Source organism: Rana temporaria, chromosome 7 (assembly GCF_905171775.1).
Source record: "Rana temporaria chromosome 7, aRanTem1.1, whole genome shotgun sequence".
Lineage (NCBI taxonomy): Eukaryota > Metazoa > Chordata > Amphibia > Anura > Ranidae > Rana > Rana temporaria.
The window spans coordinates 48,305,445-48,320,965 of NC_053495.1; the positions used below are offsets into that span (position 1 = coordinate 48,305,445).

General features: G+C 43.7%; 1 protein-coding gene across 1 annotated transcript in view; it reads right to left on the reverse strand.

Annotated features, from left to right (window-relative positions):
• The window catches only part of SYN2 (synapsin II), a 393,026-nt gene that overhangs the window by 11,314 nt on the left and 366,191 nt on the right, over positions 1-15,521 (reverse strand). The window lies entirely within an intron of this gene.

The following is a 15,521-nucleotide window of genomic DNA, read 5'->3' on the forward strand; positions in this document are numbered from 1 at the left end:
GATTTAGGCCAATATGTATCCTGCTACATGTTTTTGGCAAAAAAAAAAAAAAAAAATCCAATGAGCTTATATTGATTGGTTTGCACAAAAGTTATAGCAGCTACAAACTATGGGGTAGATTTATGGACTTTTTATACATTTTGTATTGTTTCTACTAGTAATGGCAGCAATCAGCGGTTTTTAGCGGGACTGCGACATTCCGGACAAATCTGACACTTTTTGGGGACCAGTGACACCAATACAGTGATCAGTGCTAAAGAAAATTCTCTGTCACTGGTATAAATGACACTGGCAGGGAAGGGGGTTAACATCAGGGGCGATCAAAGGGTTAACTGTGTTCCCTGGGAGTGTTCTCTAACTGTGCATGGGGATGGCTTAACTGAAGAAAGACAGAAACTGGGTGAATAATTCCAGATCAACAGTGATTCCCACTAAACGTGATGTACACTTGTGAGATGCCCGCCACCAATGCTCATTTGTCTACGGTATTATGCTATGTGCCTTTTCCATTTTCTTCTGCATATCGGGCTATGGTTTGACCATCTGAGAGTCATCATCTCCAAGTATTTGATATCTTCTCTTGATTGACAGCTCCGTTGCATCTTGCTGGTTGAAGACTCGTCCCATGCTGTCACACCTTTCATATATATATATACTCAGTTTTATTGACACTCTGGGCGTAGGCTCGTTAGGGTTCAATTCATCTGGTAAGCCTCTTTCTCATTGGTGGCGGGCATCTCACAAGTGTACATAACGTTTAGTGGGAATCACTGTTGATCTGGAATTATTCACCCAGCCCTATCCATCTATCAAGTTTCCACTATTCAACACATTATTTGGACTTTTTTTTATTATTAACCAAATATAGTTTCACACATTTGTCACTTGGTGTTCCTTTATAGACAATCAGTGTCTTCTTACCATATAATTCAGCGCTACAATTTTGTATGTTGCGCCCTGCCGCAGTAAATGTGCATGGGACAGTCCTTAAAGTGAAGGTTCCGCCAATTTTTTTTTTAAAGTCAGCAGCTGCTGACTTTTAAAAAATGGACACTTACCTGTCCAGCCCGCCCGCGATGTCAGCAGCCTCGGCTGAGCAATCGCTCGGTCCTCGGCTGCTTCCACCGCCATCCTCGGTGAGGGAATCAGGAAGTTAAGCCTTGCGGCTTCACTGCCCGATTCCCTACTGCACATGTGCGAGGATCGCTGTGCGCCGTTACAGTGTTTCCCAGAAGACATCAGGGAGGGGAGGGGGTGACGTGACAGGCTGGATTCCCCGCGGGGATCAGAACCCGGAAGTGGTACAAATACCTGTCTCAGAGCGGAGAGAACACTGCCTGCGCCACCCCGTCCGGCCCCGCCTATCCAGAGAGAGAGACTGTAGGGAGGTGGGCGGACAACTGAAAAATGGACCAGGCTGACACCATCGAGTGGAGGGGAGGGGCTCTCCCATGAGGAAAGGACAGTGATAGAAGTAAAGTGATGGATTGCAATGCAATGGATCCATCCAAACCTCCACCACCTCTGCTTCTTACTGACAACCCCTCACTTCTACAACAGAGGTGATGGGGGGGGATAACGATGAGATAGTGGGGGGATAGGATGAGATCATAGGGGGGGAGGGAGAAGGGATGAGATCAGTGGGGGGGGTGAGATCAGTGGGGGGGATAGGGATGAGATCAGTGGGGGGATAGGGATGAGATCAGTGGGGGGGATAGGGATGAGATCGGTGGGGGGGGATAGGGATGAGATCAGTGGGGGGGGGATGAGATCAGGGGGGGTGATAGGGATGAGATCGGTGGGGGGGTAGGGATGAGATCGGTGGGGGGGATAGGGATGAGATATCGGTGGGGGGATAGGGATGACATCAGTGGGGGGATAGGGATGACATCAGTGGGGGGGTATAGGGATGAGATCAGTGGGTGGGGATGGGATCAGTAAAAGGTAAATGTGGTGGTGGTGATGGGAGAGGATGGCAGCACCGCTGCCACCCCCCAAGTACCACCCCTGTCACCCCTCAAGTACCACCGCTGCCACCCCCAAGTACCACCTATGTCACCCCCAAGTACCACCGCTGCCACCCCCTTCAACATCACCGTTGCCACCCCCCTCAAGTACCACCGCTGCCACCCCCCCCAAATACCACCGCTGCCACCCCTTCAACATCACTGTTGCCATCCCCCTTATGTACCACCGCTACCACCCCCCCCTCAATTACCACCACTGCCACCTCTTCAACATTACCACTGCCACCCCCCTCAACTACCGCTGTTGCCTCCCCCTAAAAAAAAGTATCAAAATCATGATTTTTTTTTCTTGCACTGGGGCCCTGAAGTTTCTAGTTACGCCTCTGCCTTAAGCAGTTAAAAGAGTCTCCTCTCCATTCTTTTAGAACTAAAGAGTATTTACCTGGGCAATTAGAGATATTAAAGCCTGTAGGTGATAGAATAAATAAATACAATTTCTATAAATATATCCCAAAGTTTGTAGATGCTAAAACGTTTGCGCAAACCAATAAATATATACATTTATTGGGATTTTTTTTATCAAAAATATGTAGCAGAATACATATTGCCCTAAATTGATTAAGAAATGTTATTTTTCAATTTTTATTTTAAATTGGATATATTTTATAGCAGAAACTAATATTATTTTAAATTGTCAGTCTTTTTGTGTTTATAAAAATGCAGAGGTGATCAAATACCACCAAAACAAATCTCTATTTGTGGGGGAAAAGGACATACATCGTATTTGGTTACAGCGTCGCACAACCGCGCAATTGTCATTTAAATTAACGCAGTGCCGTATTGCAATAAATGGCCTGGACGTGAAGTGGGGGTAAACCTCCTGGAGCTGAAGTGGTTTAATGTGCCCATGATTCGGATGATCTTACCCATATGTTGTGGAGATGGCCCAAACTGACTCGGCACTGAACAACGTCTCTTTAAAGTTGAAATCTGGATTAAGCAAATACTGGCTGAATACAAAAAGACGTGTGTATTCTTACTTGATTATTGATTTGCTTTGTGTATTTCTTCCAGATCCGTAACGTGTGAAACTATCTCTGTTCCTGAACTTCCTGTAAAAAAGACCAATCACTGCTGCTCTCGCTCCTTGTACAGGGTGACTGGTCTCGTCTCCACCCTCTCTTGTAGTTTTCTACAGGCAGCATGTAGTGGGTGTGGCATGCTGGGTCCCTCCCACACTCTCTGCACAGGCTGTGTACATCACAGTGATGATGTCACTACTACAATTAAAAGGTAATATCTGGAGCTGCAAAGGTATTTGGTGCACAACAAGTGAATTTATAATCTTAGCGGCTACTAAGGGATATATTTATATTAGGGCTGTTACTGATTAAAATTTTCATGTTCGATTAATCAATTTTTTTTATAATTGATTAATCGACTAATTTCGATTAATTATAACGCACATACAGATCCAACTACTTTTAGCTGATCTCCTTGCAAGCTGATCCCCAGTGCAGCTACCAACCACTGGAAAAATGGATAGCAGGATACAAAAAACACACAAAGGCAGCGCTTGATGGGAAACGCATTAGAACTTTTATAGTCTTCAAGTAGGTAACCAAATAAATATTGCACTGGAGATAAAATCGATGTAGCTACATAGGGGCAGATCCACAGAGCGAGTATGCCGGCGTATCTACTGATACCCCGGCGTACTTTCAAATTACCCGCGTCGTATCTTTGGTTTGAATCCTCAAACCAAGATACAACAACATCTGGGTTAGATCCGACAGGTGTACGTCTTCGTACGCCTTCGGATCTAAGATGCAATTATTCGGCGTCCGCTGGGTGGCGTTCACGTCGTTTTCCGCGCTGGGTATGCAAATTAGCTATTTCCGACAATCCACGAACGTACGAGCGGCCGGCACATTTTTTTACGCCGTCTCTAGTCGGCTTTTTCCGGCGTATAGCTAAAGCTGGTATTTCGTTGCGTATAGTTAGACCTGCCATGTTAAGTATGGCCGTCGTTCCCACGTTTATTTTGAATTTTTTTTTTTTTTTTGCGTAAGTCGTCCGTGAATCGGGATGGACGTAATTCACGTCTATGTTAAAAAAAAATGACGTCCTTGCGACGTCATTTCGCACAATGCACGGCGTGAAATTTAGGGACGGCGCATGTGCAGTTCATTCGGCGCGGGGACGCGCTTCATTTAAATGAAACACGCCCCCTAATCGCCAATTTGAATTCCGCGCCCTTACGCCACCAGAGATAGACTACGCCGCCGTAACTTATGGCGCAAAATCTTTAAGGATTCGAACTAAAGCCAGGTAAGGTACGGCGGCGTAGCGTATCTCTGATACGCTGCGCGGGTGCAGATCTCTGTGGATCTGCCCCATAAACTGTAAAAATGGTGCGAGTAATACCAAACGGTAGCAAAAGCAGTCACGAACACATGTAGCTAAGCATGATACTGGTATAAAAATGTGTACAGTTATACCACTGCTGAATCCAGATGAGGAGGGGTTAACATCAGTCCGTCGGCATGTAGATGTCCCATGAAGGGAACTATCACAACTCCCAGTGGATGGTTGTAGAATCCCAGGTTGATGGAGGGAAGTGATAGAGGGAAGTGTAACAGTCCTTGCGTGTGGCAGATAGTAAGGTCCCGCCGGCATGCAGATTTGAAGGCACAGCAAAGGAGCCCTTCAGATGGACACGGCAAGCCCCGCCGGTGCCCGTGACGTCACCGGATCTCCGACGGAACTCCCTGAAGACCCGGAAGCCGGCGGAGAGTACCGATCAAAAGAATTTTGATCGATCAAAAAAATGTACGATTAATCGAGGAATTAATAGTTCATTTCTATAGCCCTAATTTATATGAAAGTTTTTGTGATCAGAGTTCAGCTTTAAAACAAAAACCATTAAATATATAACATTTAAAAAAAAGCTGCATAAACAGAAACTTGCCTATTTGATAATATTATGTGAAACTCAACCATGAAAATCCTATGTTCCAATTCACAATGGTCGCATTCTTCTGTGCTTGATTATTATTGTACATTAATGTGCTTCCAGCTGCTACTAATTGGTATAGGAAAGTGAAGCATGCAGGTCATTAGGTAATATTGCCTAATCATTGCAAACGCTTTGACCTTGATGAATATCCAAGAGAACAGGGATATAACTTAACGGCACTGGCATGCTGCCAAATGTCAATGTGCCGGCATAGATGAGCACACAGAAAAGTGGGATCTAATCACAGGGCCCCTGATGGCAACTCTCCTTTTTTTTTTTTTTTTAACATTTTAATTTATTTTTATTTTATTTTTGATTAAAGGGCCAATTTTTTTTCATTTTTTTTAGGGGTCTGGAGGTCCCCAGAGGCCAGAAGGCCCACAGGGCCCCGAATGGCAACCCCCCCTTTTTTTTTTTTATAAAAAAAGAATATATTTTTTCTAATATATTTTTATTTTATTTTGTATTAAAGGGACAATTTTTTTTTTTAGGGGTACGGGGGTCCCCAGGGGCCTGGAGATCCCCAGGGTCCTGGATGACAACCCCCCTTTATATATATATATATATATATATATATATATATATATATATATATACATATATATATAATTATTATTATTATTATTATTAAAGGGCCCAGAGGTCCCCAGGGCCCCTGATGGCAACCCCCCTTTTATATATATATATATATATATATATATATATATATATATATATACAATTATTTTTATTATTAAAGGGCCCAGAGGTCCCCAGGGCCCCTGATGGCAACCCCCCTTTTTTATAATTTTTTTTTTATATTATTTTATTTCTTTTTTTCTTCTTTTTATTTCTTTATATTTTATATATATATATATATATATATATATATGTTTTTATTAAAGGGCTCAGATGTCCCCAGGGCCCCATGTGGCAAACCCCCTTTTTTTATTTTTTTTATAAATGTTTATTTTTTATTTTTGTTTATATATTTATTTTTTATTAAAGGGCCCAGAGGTCCCCAGGGCCCTGGATGGCAACCCCCCTTTTTTATATAAATGTTAATTATTTGTATTTTTTTATAGTTGTTTTATTTATTTTTTTATTAAAGGGCCCAGAGGTCCCGGATGGCAACCCCCCTTTTTTGTAATTTTTTTTTTACCAGAGGTCCCCAGGGCCCCGGATGGCTACCCCCCCTTTTTTTTATATATACTTTTCTTCTTTTTTTTGTAAAGGGCCCCCCCCCACTTCCTAATTCACGGCAGCCCCCACCACCCCCCCCCCCCCCCCCGCCGCTTCTCAATTTCAGGCGGCAGCACTCCCCCCCCCCCCCCCCCCCGGTTCTCTGCTCCAGGGGGCCCATGCCTGAAGCTGTGTAAGGGGCCCCATAATTCCTGATGGTGGCCCTGGATCTAATAATTGTGTGGTATATGAAATAGTGGTATCGGGACAACCCTAGTATTAACCCCTGCAGCTGCAGGGTATAGCAGAGGGGGCACAGGACTTCGGATTTCAACTATGACAGCCGGCAACAGCACAATGAATACTTTGCCTTAAATGTAAGCAATGTCACATGTGCTGATTTAAAAAAAAAGGCTTTAAACATAACACTCTTATTAGGGGTGTGAAAGACGGTATTGTCTTCTGTTAGGCATAATAAAAAGTATGTATGGCTGCACAGCACCCCCTAATGGTAAAGAATGCTGCTTGCAACAAGTAATAATATATATAGAAAATGTGATAAATATATATATTTGTTTTGTATTTGCAAACATGGCCGCCATCAGGGGGGTACAGGCAGTACACCTGTAAGGGGCCTGAATGGCAACCCCCCCTTTTTTTGTAAGGGTCCCGAAGGTCCACAGGGCCTTGGATGCCATACCCCCTTTTTTTTTATTTGTTTTATATATATATTTTTTGTTTTTATTAAAGGGCCCGGAGGTCCCCAGGGCCCCGGAGGTCCCCAGGGCCCCGGATTGGAAACCCCCCTTTTTTTATAATTTTTTTTTTCTTAATTTCTTTTTTATATTGTTTTTTCTTTTTTTTTTTTTTTTCTTTTTCTTAAAGGGCCCAGAGGTCCCCAGTGGCCTGGAGGTCCCCAGGGCTCTGGATGGCTACCCCCCCTTTTTTTTTTATAATGTTTTTATATATATATATATATTTTTCGGCAGCACCCAAACCCCCCCACCTCAAATTGGCGGCAATTCACGCCCCCCCCCCCCCCGCTTCTCACTTTGAGGCGGCAGAACCCCCCCGGTTCTCTGCTCCAGGTGGCCCATGCCTGAAGCTGTGTAAGGGGCCCCATAATTCCTGATGGCGGCCCTGTTTGCAAATAGCACCTTCGCTATGAGGCACCTCTATATTGGGGTACCACTGACATAATGACTACAAGCAGCGCTGTACAGTAAAACCTTGGTTTAAAAGCGTTTTGAAAGACAAGCAAAATGTTTTAATACGTTTTGCCTTGATATACAAGCGATGTCTTGATATAAGAGTAGCTTCATGTCACAACTGAGTATAAAAAAGAAGAGAGGAGCCTCTAAGTGTAGCAATATGATTACATTTAATGAAGGTACAACATTTAGCAACTTATTATTACACTTAGAGGTGCCTCTCTTCTCTTTTATACCCTGTAAAAAAATGCTTTGATATACAAGTGCTTTGGATTACATGCATGTTTCTGGAATGAATTATGCTCGCAAACCAAGGTTTTGCTGTATAGGTTGAAATTACAGTGAGTGGATAAATTGTATTATCTGCCCATCATTCCAATAAAATAATTTATTTTGGTATCAAGATGGTGATATTGGCAGCTCCATACAGGTTTTAGCATATTATTCACATCATTGCCACCAGTAATGTATTTTGCAACCTTTAATATATCCTCTCACCTTGATCAAACTTGGCCAATGTTCTTCTAAAATATATTTAATTTACATAAAAATCTTTGGCATGCTATCCTGGCCCTACCCTTCCTAAGAAACTATATTGGAGGTAAATGACACCTGTAAAGTATTTAAACCAGCATCATAATGGAATAGGTTTGTTTTATGTTTTTTCTGGCTTTTCTCCTGCTCATAAAAGTTGTGTACCCATATATGTGCATTGTAAATTACTGCAAGGGGTAAATGTCATAATTGCAGACAAATTCAAGACGTGCCTAACACTGGGCTTAGCACGCCACCTGCTGGTAAATATAAATACTCTTTTTATTATTACGAAGGTCCAATTCCTGAAAAACTGACAGGTGGACCTGATTGGACAGCCCGTGCGAAAGGGCCCTAAAAAATATAAATGGGCCCTAGGCACATACTGTGTATCAAAAAAACAAACTTTTCAGGTACCAAAATATCACAAAAAAAATCAACAGAAGTTTATTATATCCATTAAAACATGACATTAAAAAGTATGGTTTCAATCATGTTGCTAAACATGTGTATATAGCATTCTCATTACAAATACTGCAGATACCCCTAATGACTGTAGATGAATATATATAAAGTTATGTGTTCCTTTGTTTTGAAAAAAAAAAAAGAAAACGGGGTATCAAACTAGTGATACAAAGTTACACACTGTACACATATTCAGCTACATGACTGTAATGGTATTTTTTATGTAACGTTTTAATGGATAGAATACATTTTTGTTGATTTTAGTTATTTTGTGTGATTTTGGTAATTTAATGGTCCTAGAGGATTGTTAATTTCCTTATTTTATATACTGTATAATTTTGAGGATGCGGTACCATTGTTGCCCAGTGCTGAATAGTACCACTACCATTTTTTATTCTAGTTCAATAGCATGCATATACTGTGCCTGTGAAAGGGGTTCGGTAGGCACTGGGTGGCAGATTTGTAACAGTGGGCACAGCCGATCCCAGCTATTAGCTGCTGTTGCCTAAGCCTTGGAGAAACCAGCCTGAGGGGCCATAATTGGTGAGTAAGCTGTCTTTACACTGAACACTCCCCATCTCTTTCCATGTTCTAACTTTTCCTTCTCTCTCTCTCTCTCTCTCTCTCTCTCTCTCTCCCTCTCTCTCTCTGCCCCCTCTTTTCCCTTCTCCTAGCTTCATCCTCTTTTTCGCCCTCTTGTTGCCTCCCTTTCTCCCCCCACGTTGACCCCCATTCTCAACCTCTCCCTCTCCTTCTCTTCTCCTCTCCTACCCTTCTCGCTCTCCTCCCTCATTCTTCTCTCTGTATTCCCATCTCTCTTCCTCTTCTCTCACTCCCTCATCCCTTTTTCTGTCATTCTTTTCTCTCACTCTTTCTCTCTCGCTCTATCATCTCCTTCTCCCCCCCCCCCCCTCTTTTCCACCATCATCTTCTTCCCCTTTCTTCTTTGTGGGCCCCCCTCTCCTCATCCCATCCCCTCTATTTTGTCCTGAAGTTTATGTGTGTCTGTGAGATCGTCACTTATAGCACACTTATTAGGAGTATTTTGTGGGCAAGGCATATGTTTGCAGTGGGGTAGATTCAGAGAGCAATTATGCCGATAGATACGCTGCGTAATTGCTAAGTTGCGCCGGCGTATCTACTTTCTGTATTTAGAAAGCTAGATACGCCGACTGTAGCCTAAGATATGACTGGCATAAGTCTCTTACCCCGTCGTATCCTAGGGTGCATTCTGACGCTGGCCGCTAGGTGTCGCTCCCGTAGTTGTCAGCTTAGAGTATGCAAATTGCATACTTACGCCGATTCACAAACGTACGCGCGCCCGGCGTTCGTTTTTTACGTTGTTTGCGGCTTTTCCGGCGTAACGTTGTTCCTGCTATTAGGAGGCGCAGCCAATGTTGAGTATGGACGTCGTTCCCGCTTCGAAATTTAAATTTTTTTCGTTGTTTACGCAAGTCGTTCGCGAATAGGGCTGGACGTAAATTACATTCACGTCAAAACCAATACGTTGTTGCGCCGTACTTGGAAGCAATGCACACTGGGATATGTACACGGACGGCGCATGCGCCGTTCGTAAATCACGCCAATCACGTCAGGTCATCACATATTAACATAAAACACCCCCCCTTCCCCATTTGAATTACGCGCGCTTACGCCGGCCCCATTTAAGCTACGCCGCCGCAAATTACGGAGCAAGTTCTTTGTGAATACAGCACTTGCTCCTGTAAGTTGCGGAGGCGTAGCATAAATACACTACGCTGCGCCGCCGTAACTTTAAGCAGAGATACCTGAATCTACCCCAGTGTATACAACTAAGCTCAGGTTCTGTTGGATCATCCCTTTTGAAAGTCCTCCCATAGTTAGGCTCAACCTAACCATGCCCACCATTTACCATGAAGTGCTTCCAACTTGTTATACTCCTTAATCTCAATATTTCCCAGGCCTTTCATAATCATGTTCACATTTAGATTTTTCAATTGTAAAGCCAGGGTACCTGTTAAGGGTATTGCTAGTTTTACCTATTGTTTAAATGTTCATTGTCTTTGTTTCTAATAAAGAGTTTCTGTCATATTTCAGGTTGTCAGTAAAAAAAAAAAAGTGGCCTGTCAATACCTATTTTGTCAGTAAAGAAGATATGAGGGTTGGCAGCCCTGGCCCTTACCGAGTTGAGTCTTGATATAGCACGGTCATTTACCCTGTAGGATCTCGACGCGCTGGTACATATACTAGGGCCAATTTAGACGAGAGCCAATTAACTTACCAGCATGTCTTTAGAGTGTGGGTGGTGACCCTTTTTGCTGCTAGGTGAAAGTGCTATCCACTACACCACTGTGCTGCCTCCTTACTGACCTTAGTAGGTGCAGGATTCTTAAATGACCTTCAATTCTACCTCAGCAGGGGCGGCCTGTCCATTAAGGGTGCATGGGCGCCGCCCCTCCATGCATCACTGCCTCCCCCTGTCCATGCATCTAGCCCTTTTCAGGACACTGGATGCATGGATTCCAATGCGGGGTGGGGCATTTTTTTGAAGCACTGATTAGAGCCAGAGGCTCCAACAGTCTTCAAAATAGGGTGGGCTCGGGGCACAAAGAATGCGCTTACAGCCCACACAGGTGTGTTATAACAGGAAATGAATATTTGCTATTGTAATACTGATCCTCCTCCTGGCCAATCAGAAAAGGGGGTTTGACACCCGTTACCCGCTTGGCTGAAAGGACAAGCGATCCTATTGGATGCCTAGGAGGAGAGGAGGAGCCACACACTGGAAGCTGCCGATGGAGAGAGGACACAGAGCCACTGCCTGCCACCCGTTACCCATCTACATGGGGTAAGTTTTGGATCGATTGGCAAACAGTGCAGCGCGGGGGGGTGTCATTGGCCGCTCGGGGAAGGGGGTGGTTATGCTGCCCTCCACCCCTAAAACACCAGCCGCCACTGTCTTTCAGTAGCTCGGCTCCTCCTTTCCGGAGTGATTCAGCATCCTTCAAGCCTCCTAATCTCTAATGTAAACACATAGCAAGAGCTCTGGGCAGAGGAAAAGGGGGAACTGAGCTGCTGAGATTAAGTCCCCGGCCACACCAATCGTGACATTGAAATTGTGCTATTTTAGTTGAAGTAGAACAAGTTAAAAGTAGTGCTAATTCAAGTGCTACTTGGTGACTTCATGCTTAGATGTCTATGCAAGTTGCATCTGAACTTGCAAAAAATAGTGTAGGAACTACTTTTTAAAATCAGTGCAACTCCAAATGAGTCGGAGGCGCACCGATTTGACAGCTTCCAATATGGACATTAGGATGCGACTTGTTATGCTCTTTGAAACTGTCAAATCGTATGACAAGTCGCACCGGTGTGACCTGGGAGCTAAACAAATTCACTGACTCTTTGGGGAAGAGTTGCTCCAGAATGCTGCAGCTACAGGCCCAGATTCACAGAGATCGGCGTATCTCTGTGCGGGCGTAACGTATCTCATTTACGTTACGCCGCCGCAAGTTTTTCAGGCAAGTGCTTTATTCACAAAGCACTTGCGTGTAAAGTTGCGGCGGCGTAACGTAAATCACCCGGCGGAATTCAAATTCGGCGGGTAGGGGGCGTGTATCATTAAAATGATGCGCGTCCCCGTGCCGAACGAACTGCACATGCGCCGTCCCTAAAATATCCCAGCGTGCATTGCTCTAAATGACGTCGCAAGGACGTCATTGGTTTTGACGTGGACGTAAATTACGTCCAGCACCATTCACGGACGAATTACGCAAACAACGTAATTTTTTTAATTTTCGACGCGGGAACGACGGCCATACTTAAAATTGACTGCGCCTCATAGACCCAGGGGCAACTTTACGCCGGGAAAAGCCTAACATAAACGGCGTAACTTTACTGCGTCAGCCGCACGTACGTTCGGGAATTCGCGTTTCTAGCTAATTTGCATACTCGACGGGGAAATTGACGGAAGCGCCACCTAGCGGGCACAAAAAAATTGCAGTTAAGATCCGACAGCGTAAGAGACTTACGCCTGTCAGATCTACTGAATATCTATGCGTAACTGATTCTATGAATCAGTCGCATAGATACGTCGGCGCAAGGCAGAGATACGTTCATATACGTTCATATCTCTTTTGTGAATCTGGGCCACAGTGTCTTGAAAAATTATTAATACCCCTTGAAATTTTCCACAGTTTGTCATGTTACAACCAAAAATGAAAATGTATTTTATTTAAATTTTATGTGATAGGCCAACACAAATTGGCACATCATTTTGAAGTGGAAGGAAATGTATCAATGGTTTTCAATTAAATATCTGAAAAGTGTGGCGTTCATTTGTATTCAACTACCCGAGTCAATACTTTGTAGAACCACCTTTCACTGCAATTACAGCTTCAAGTCTTTTTGGGGATGTTTCTACCAGCTTTACACATTTAGAGAGTGATATTATGCCCATTTTTCTTTCTGCAAAATAGCCCAAGCTCTGTCAGATTGGACGGAGAGCATCTGTGAACAGCAATTTTCAAGTCTTGCCACAGATTCTCAACTGGATTTAGGTCTGGACATTGACTGGGCCATTCTAACACATGAATATGCTTTGATCTAAACCATCCCATTGTAGCTCTAGCTGTATGTTTAGGGTTGTTGTCCCACTGGAAGGTGAACTTAGGCCCCAGTCTCAAGTCTTTTGCAGACTTTAATGCCGCATACACACGACCGTTATTCATATCATGCAAAAAGTTTTTCGCAACGTGATTTGTCGTGATTCCTCTCAAGCCTGCCGTGCATCCAGCCGTTCGTGAAAAAAAAATAGCTTGAGCAAAGTGCGGCGACGTACAACACGTACGACGAGAAAAAATAGAGCAGGTTCTAAATTTTTTTAGCCCATTTTTCTCGTTGAGAAAAATGCTCTGGAAGCCTACACACAACGTTTTTCACGACCAATTTAAAAAATTGCATATTTCTCGTCATAAAAAACGTTTGTGTGTACGCGGCATTACAGGTTTTCTTCTAAGAATGCCCTGTGGAGCCCCTTATTCCACATGTTTGCTATGTCCCCCACATGGCTTCTCAAAAATGGCAAATAAAGGCCAGATATGTGGAGTGCATGACTAATAGTTGTCCTGTTGGCAGATTCTCCAACCTGAGCTGTGAATCTCTACACCTCCTCCAGAGTTGTTAGGTTTTCAGTTGTACCATACTCTTTCCATTTTCGGATGATGGATTAAACACTGTTCCATGACATGTTCAAAGCTTGGGATATTTTTTTATAACCTAACCCTGCTTTAAACTTTGACCTGTCTGTTGTGTCCCTTGGCCTTCATTATGCTGTTTGTTCACTAAGGTTCTCTAACAAACCTCTCTGAGGGCTTCACAGAAGAGCTGTATGCAGTACAGTATGTGTAGCTGCTGGCTTTTCATTTCTTTTTTTCCCCCGGTCATCCTCTTTAAAGTGTTACTAAACCCACAGCAGTAAAATCAGTGGGCTAGATTCACATAGATTAGCGGATCTTTAGATCCGCGTAATCTATGTGATTTACGATCCGCCGGTGCAATTTTGCGAGGCTAGTGCATGATTCACAAAGCACTTACCTCCAAACTTGCGCCGGCGGATCGTAACTCCCCCAGGGCGGAAATCGGAATTTGCATATTCCTCGCGTAAAAAACCAAAGCGACACCTAGCGGCCGGCGGGATATTGCAGCCTAAGATCCGACGATGTAAGTCACTTACACCAGTCGGATCTAAGGGAGATCTATGCGTAACTGATTCTCTGAATCAGGCGCATAGATACGACGGCCCGCACTCAGAGATACGACGGCGTATCAGGAGATACGCCGTCGTATCTCCCATCTGAATCCGGGCCAGTGTGTATATGCAGTAAAGCATGCTTGTAATACTCACTGTAGAACCTAAGGTGTTAATCGTTTGCATTGTGTATAAAAGCTGTTTGATCCTGCCTCTCTGATCCTCCTCTTCCACTGTCTCCAAAAAATAACCTGATATTTACAGAGCCAGTGGACGGCCTGCACATGCTCAGTTTGGTGTGTGTTGCTAGAGAGTTTTTCTTTTCTTGGGAGAGTGCATGTGATCAGCACAGGGCCAATCAGCACTGTCCGGACATGTCCAGACAGAGGATTAGGGGAGGATGAAAACTCGTCCTACAAGCAAGTCAGCCTGTATCTTTAGCAGAGAAACAGCCCCAAGGCATCATGTTTCCACCTCTGTGCTTGACTGTAGGGATGGTGTTCTTAGGGTCATAATCAACATTTTTCTGCCTCCAGACACAGCGTATCGCGTTAATGCCAAAGAGCTTAATTTTGGTCTTATCTGACCACAGCACTCTCTCAATCCTTCTCTAAATCATTTAGATGTTCATTGGCAAACTTTATCTTTCTTGAAGGAAGACGACCTTGTGGGCAGTGTAGGATTTCAATCCATGGTGGCATATTGTGTTACCAATGGTTTGTTTGGTGAGTGTGGTCCCAACTGCCTTGAGATCATTCACAAGCTCCTTCCGTTTAGTTCTGGGCTGATCCCCCACTTTTCTCATGATCATCCTTACCCCATAAAAATGAAATCTTACATGGAGCTCCAGACGGAGGGTGATTGATTGTTATTTTGTATTACTTTCGTTTGCGAATAATCACTCCAACAGTTGTTGACTTCTCACCAAGCTTCTTGCTGATGGTCTTGTAGCCCATCATAGCCTTGTGCAGGTCTACAATCTTGTCCCTGATGCCCTTGGACAGCTCTTTGGTCTTGCCCATGATAGTAAGGTTTGAAGGGAAGAAAGAGATTCCGTGGACAGGTTTTTTTTATACATATAATGAGTTGTTGTGAGGAGCACCTTCTTAAATTGACAGGACTAATCTGTGTACCACATATGTAGCCAATCTGTAGGAGCCAGAATTATTGTTGGTTGGTAGGGGATCAAAAACTTATTTTACTCACTGAACTGCAACTCAATTTATAACATTTGTATCATGTGTTTTTTCGGGCTTTTTGGTTTATATTCTTAGCTAGATTCAGAGAGAGTTAGGCCGGCGTATCAGTAGATACGCCGACCTAACTCAGAATCTGCGCCGTCCTAAGTTTAAGTGTGTTCCCAAACTGAGATACACTTAAACCTAGCTAAGATACGACAGCCTGCGCCGTCGTATCTTAGGGTGCAATATTTAGGCAGG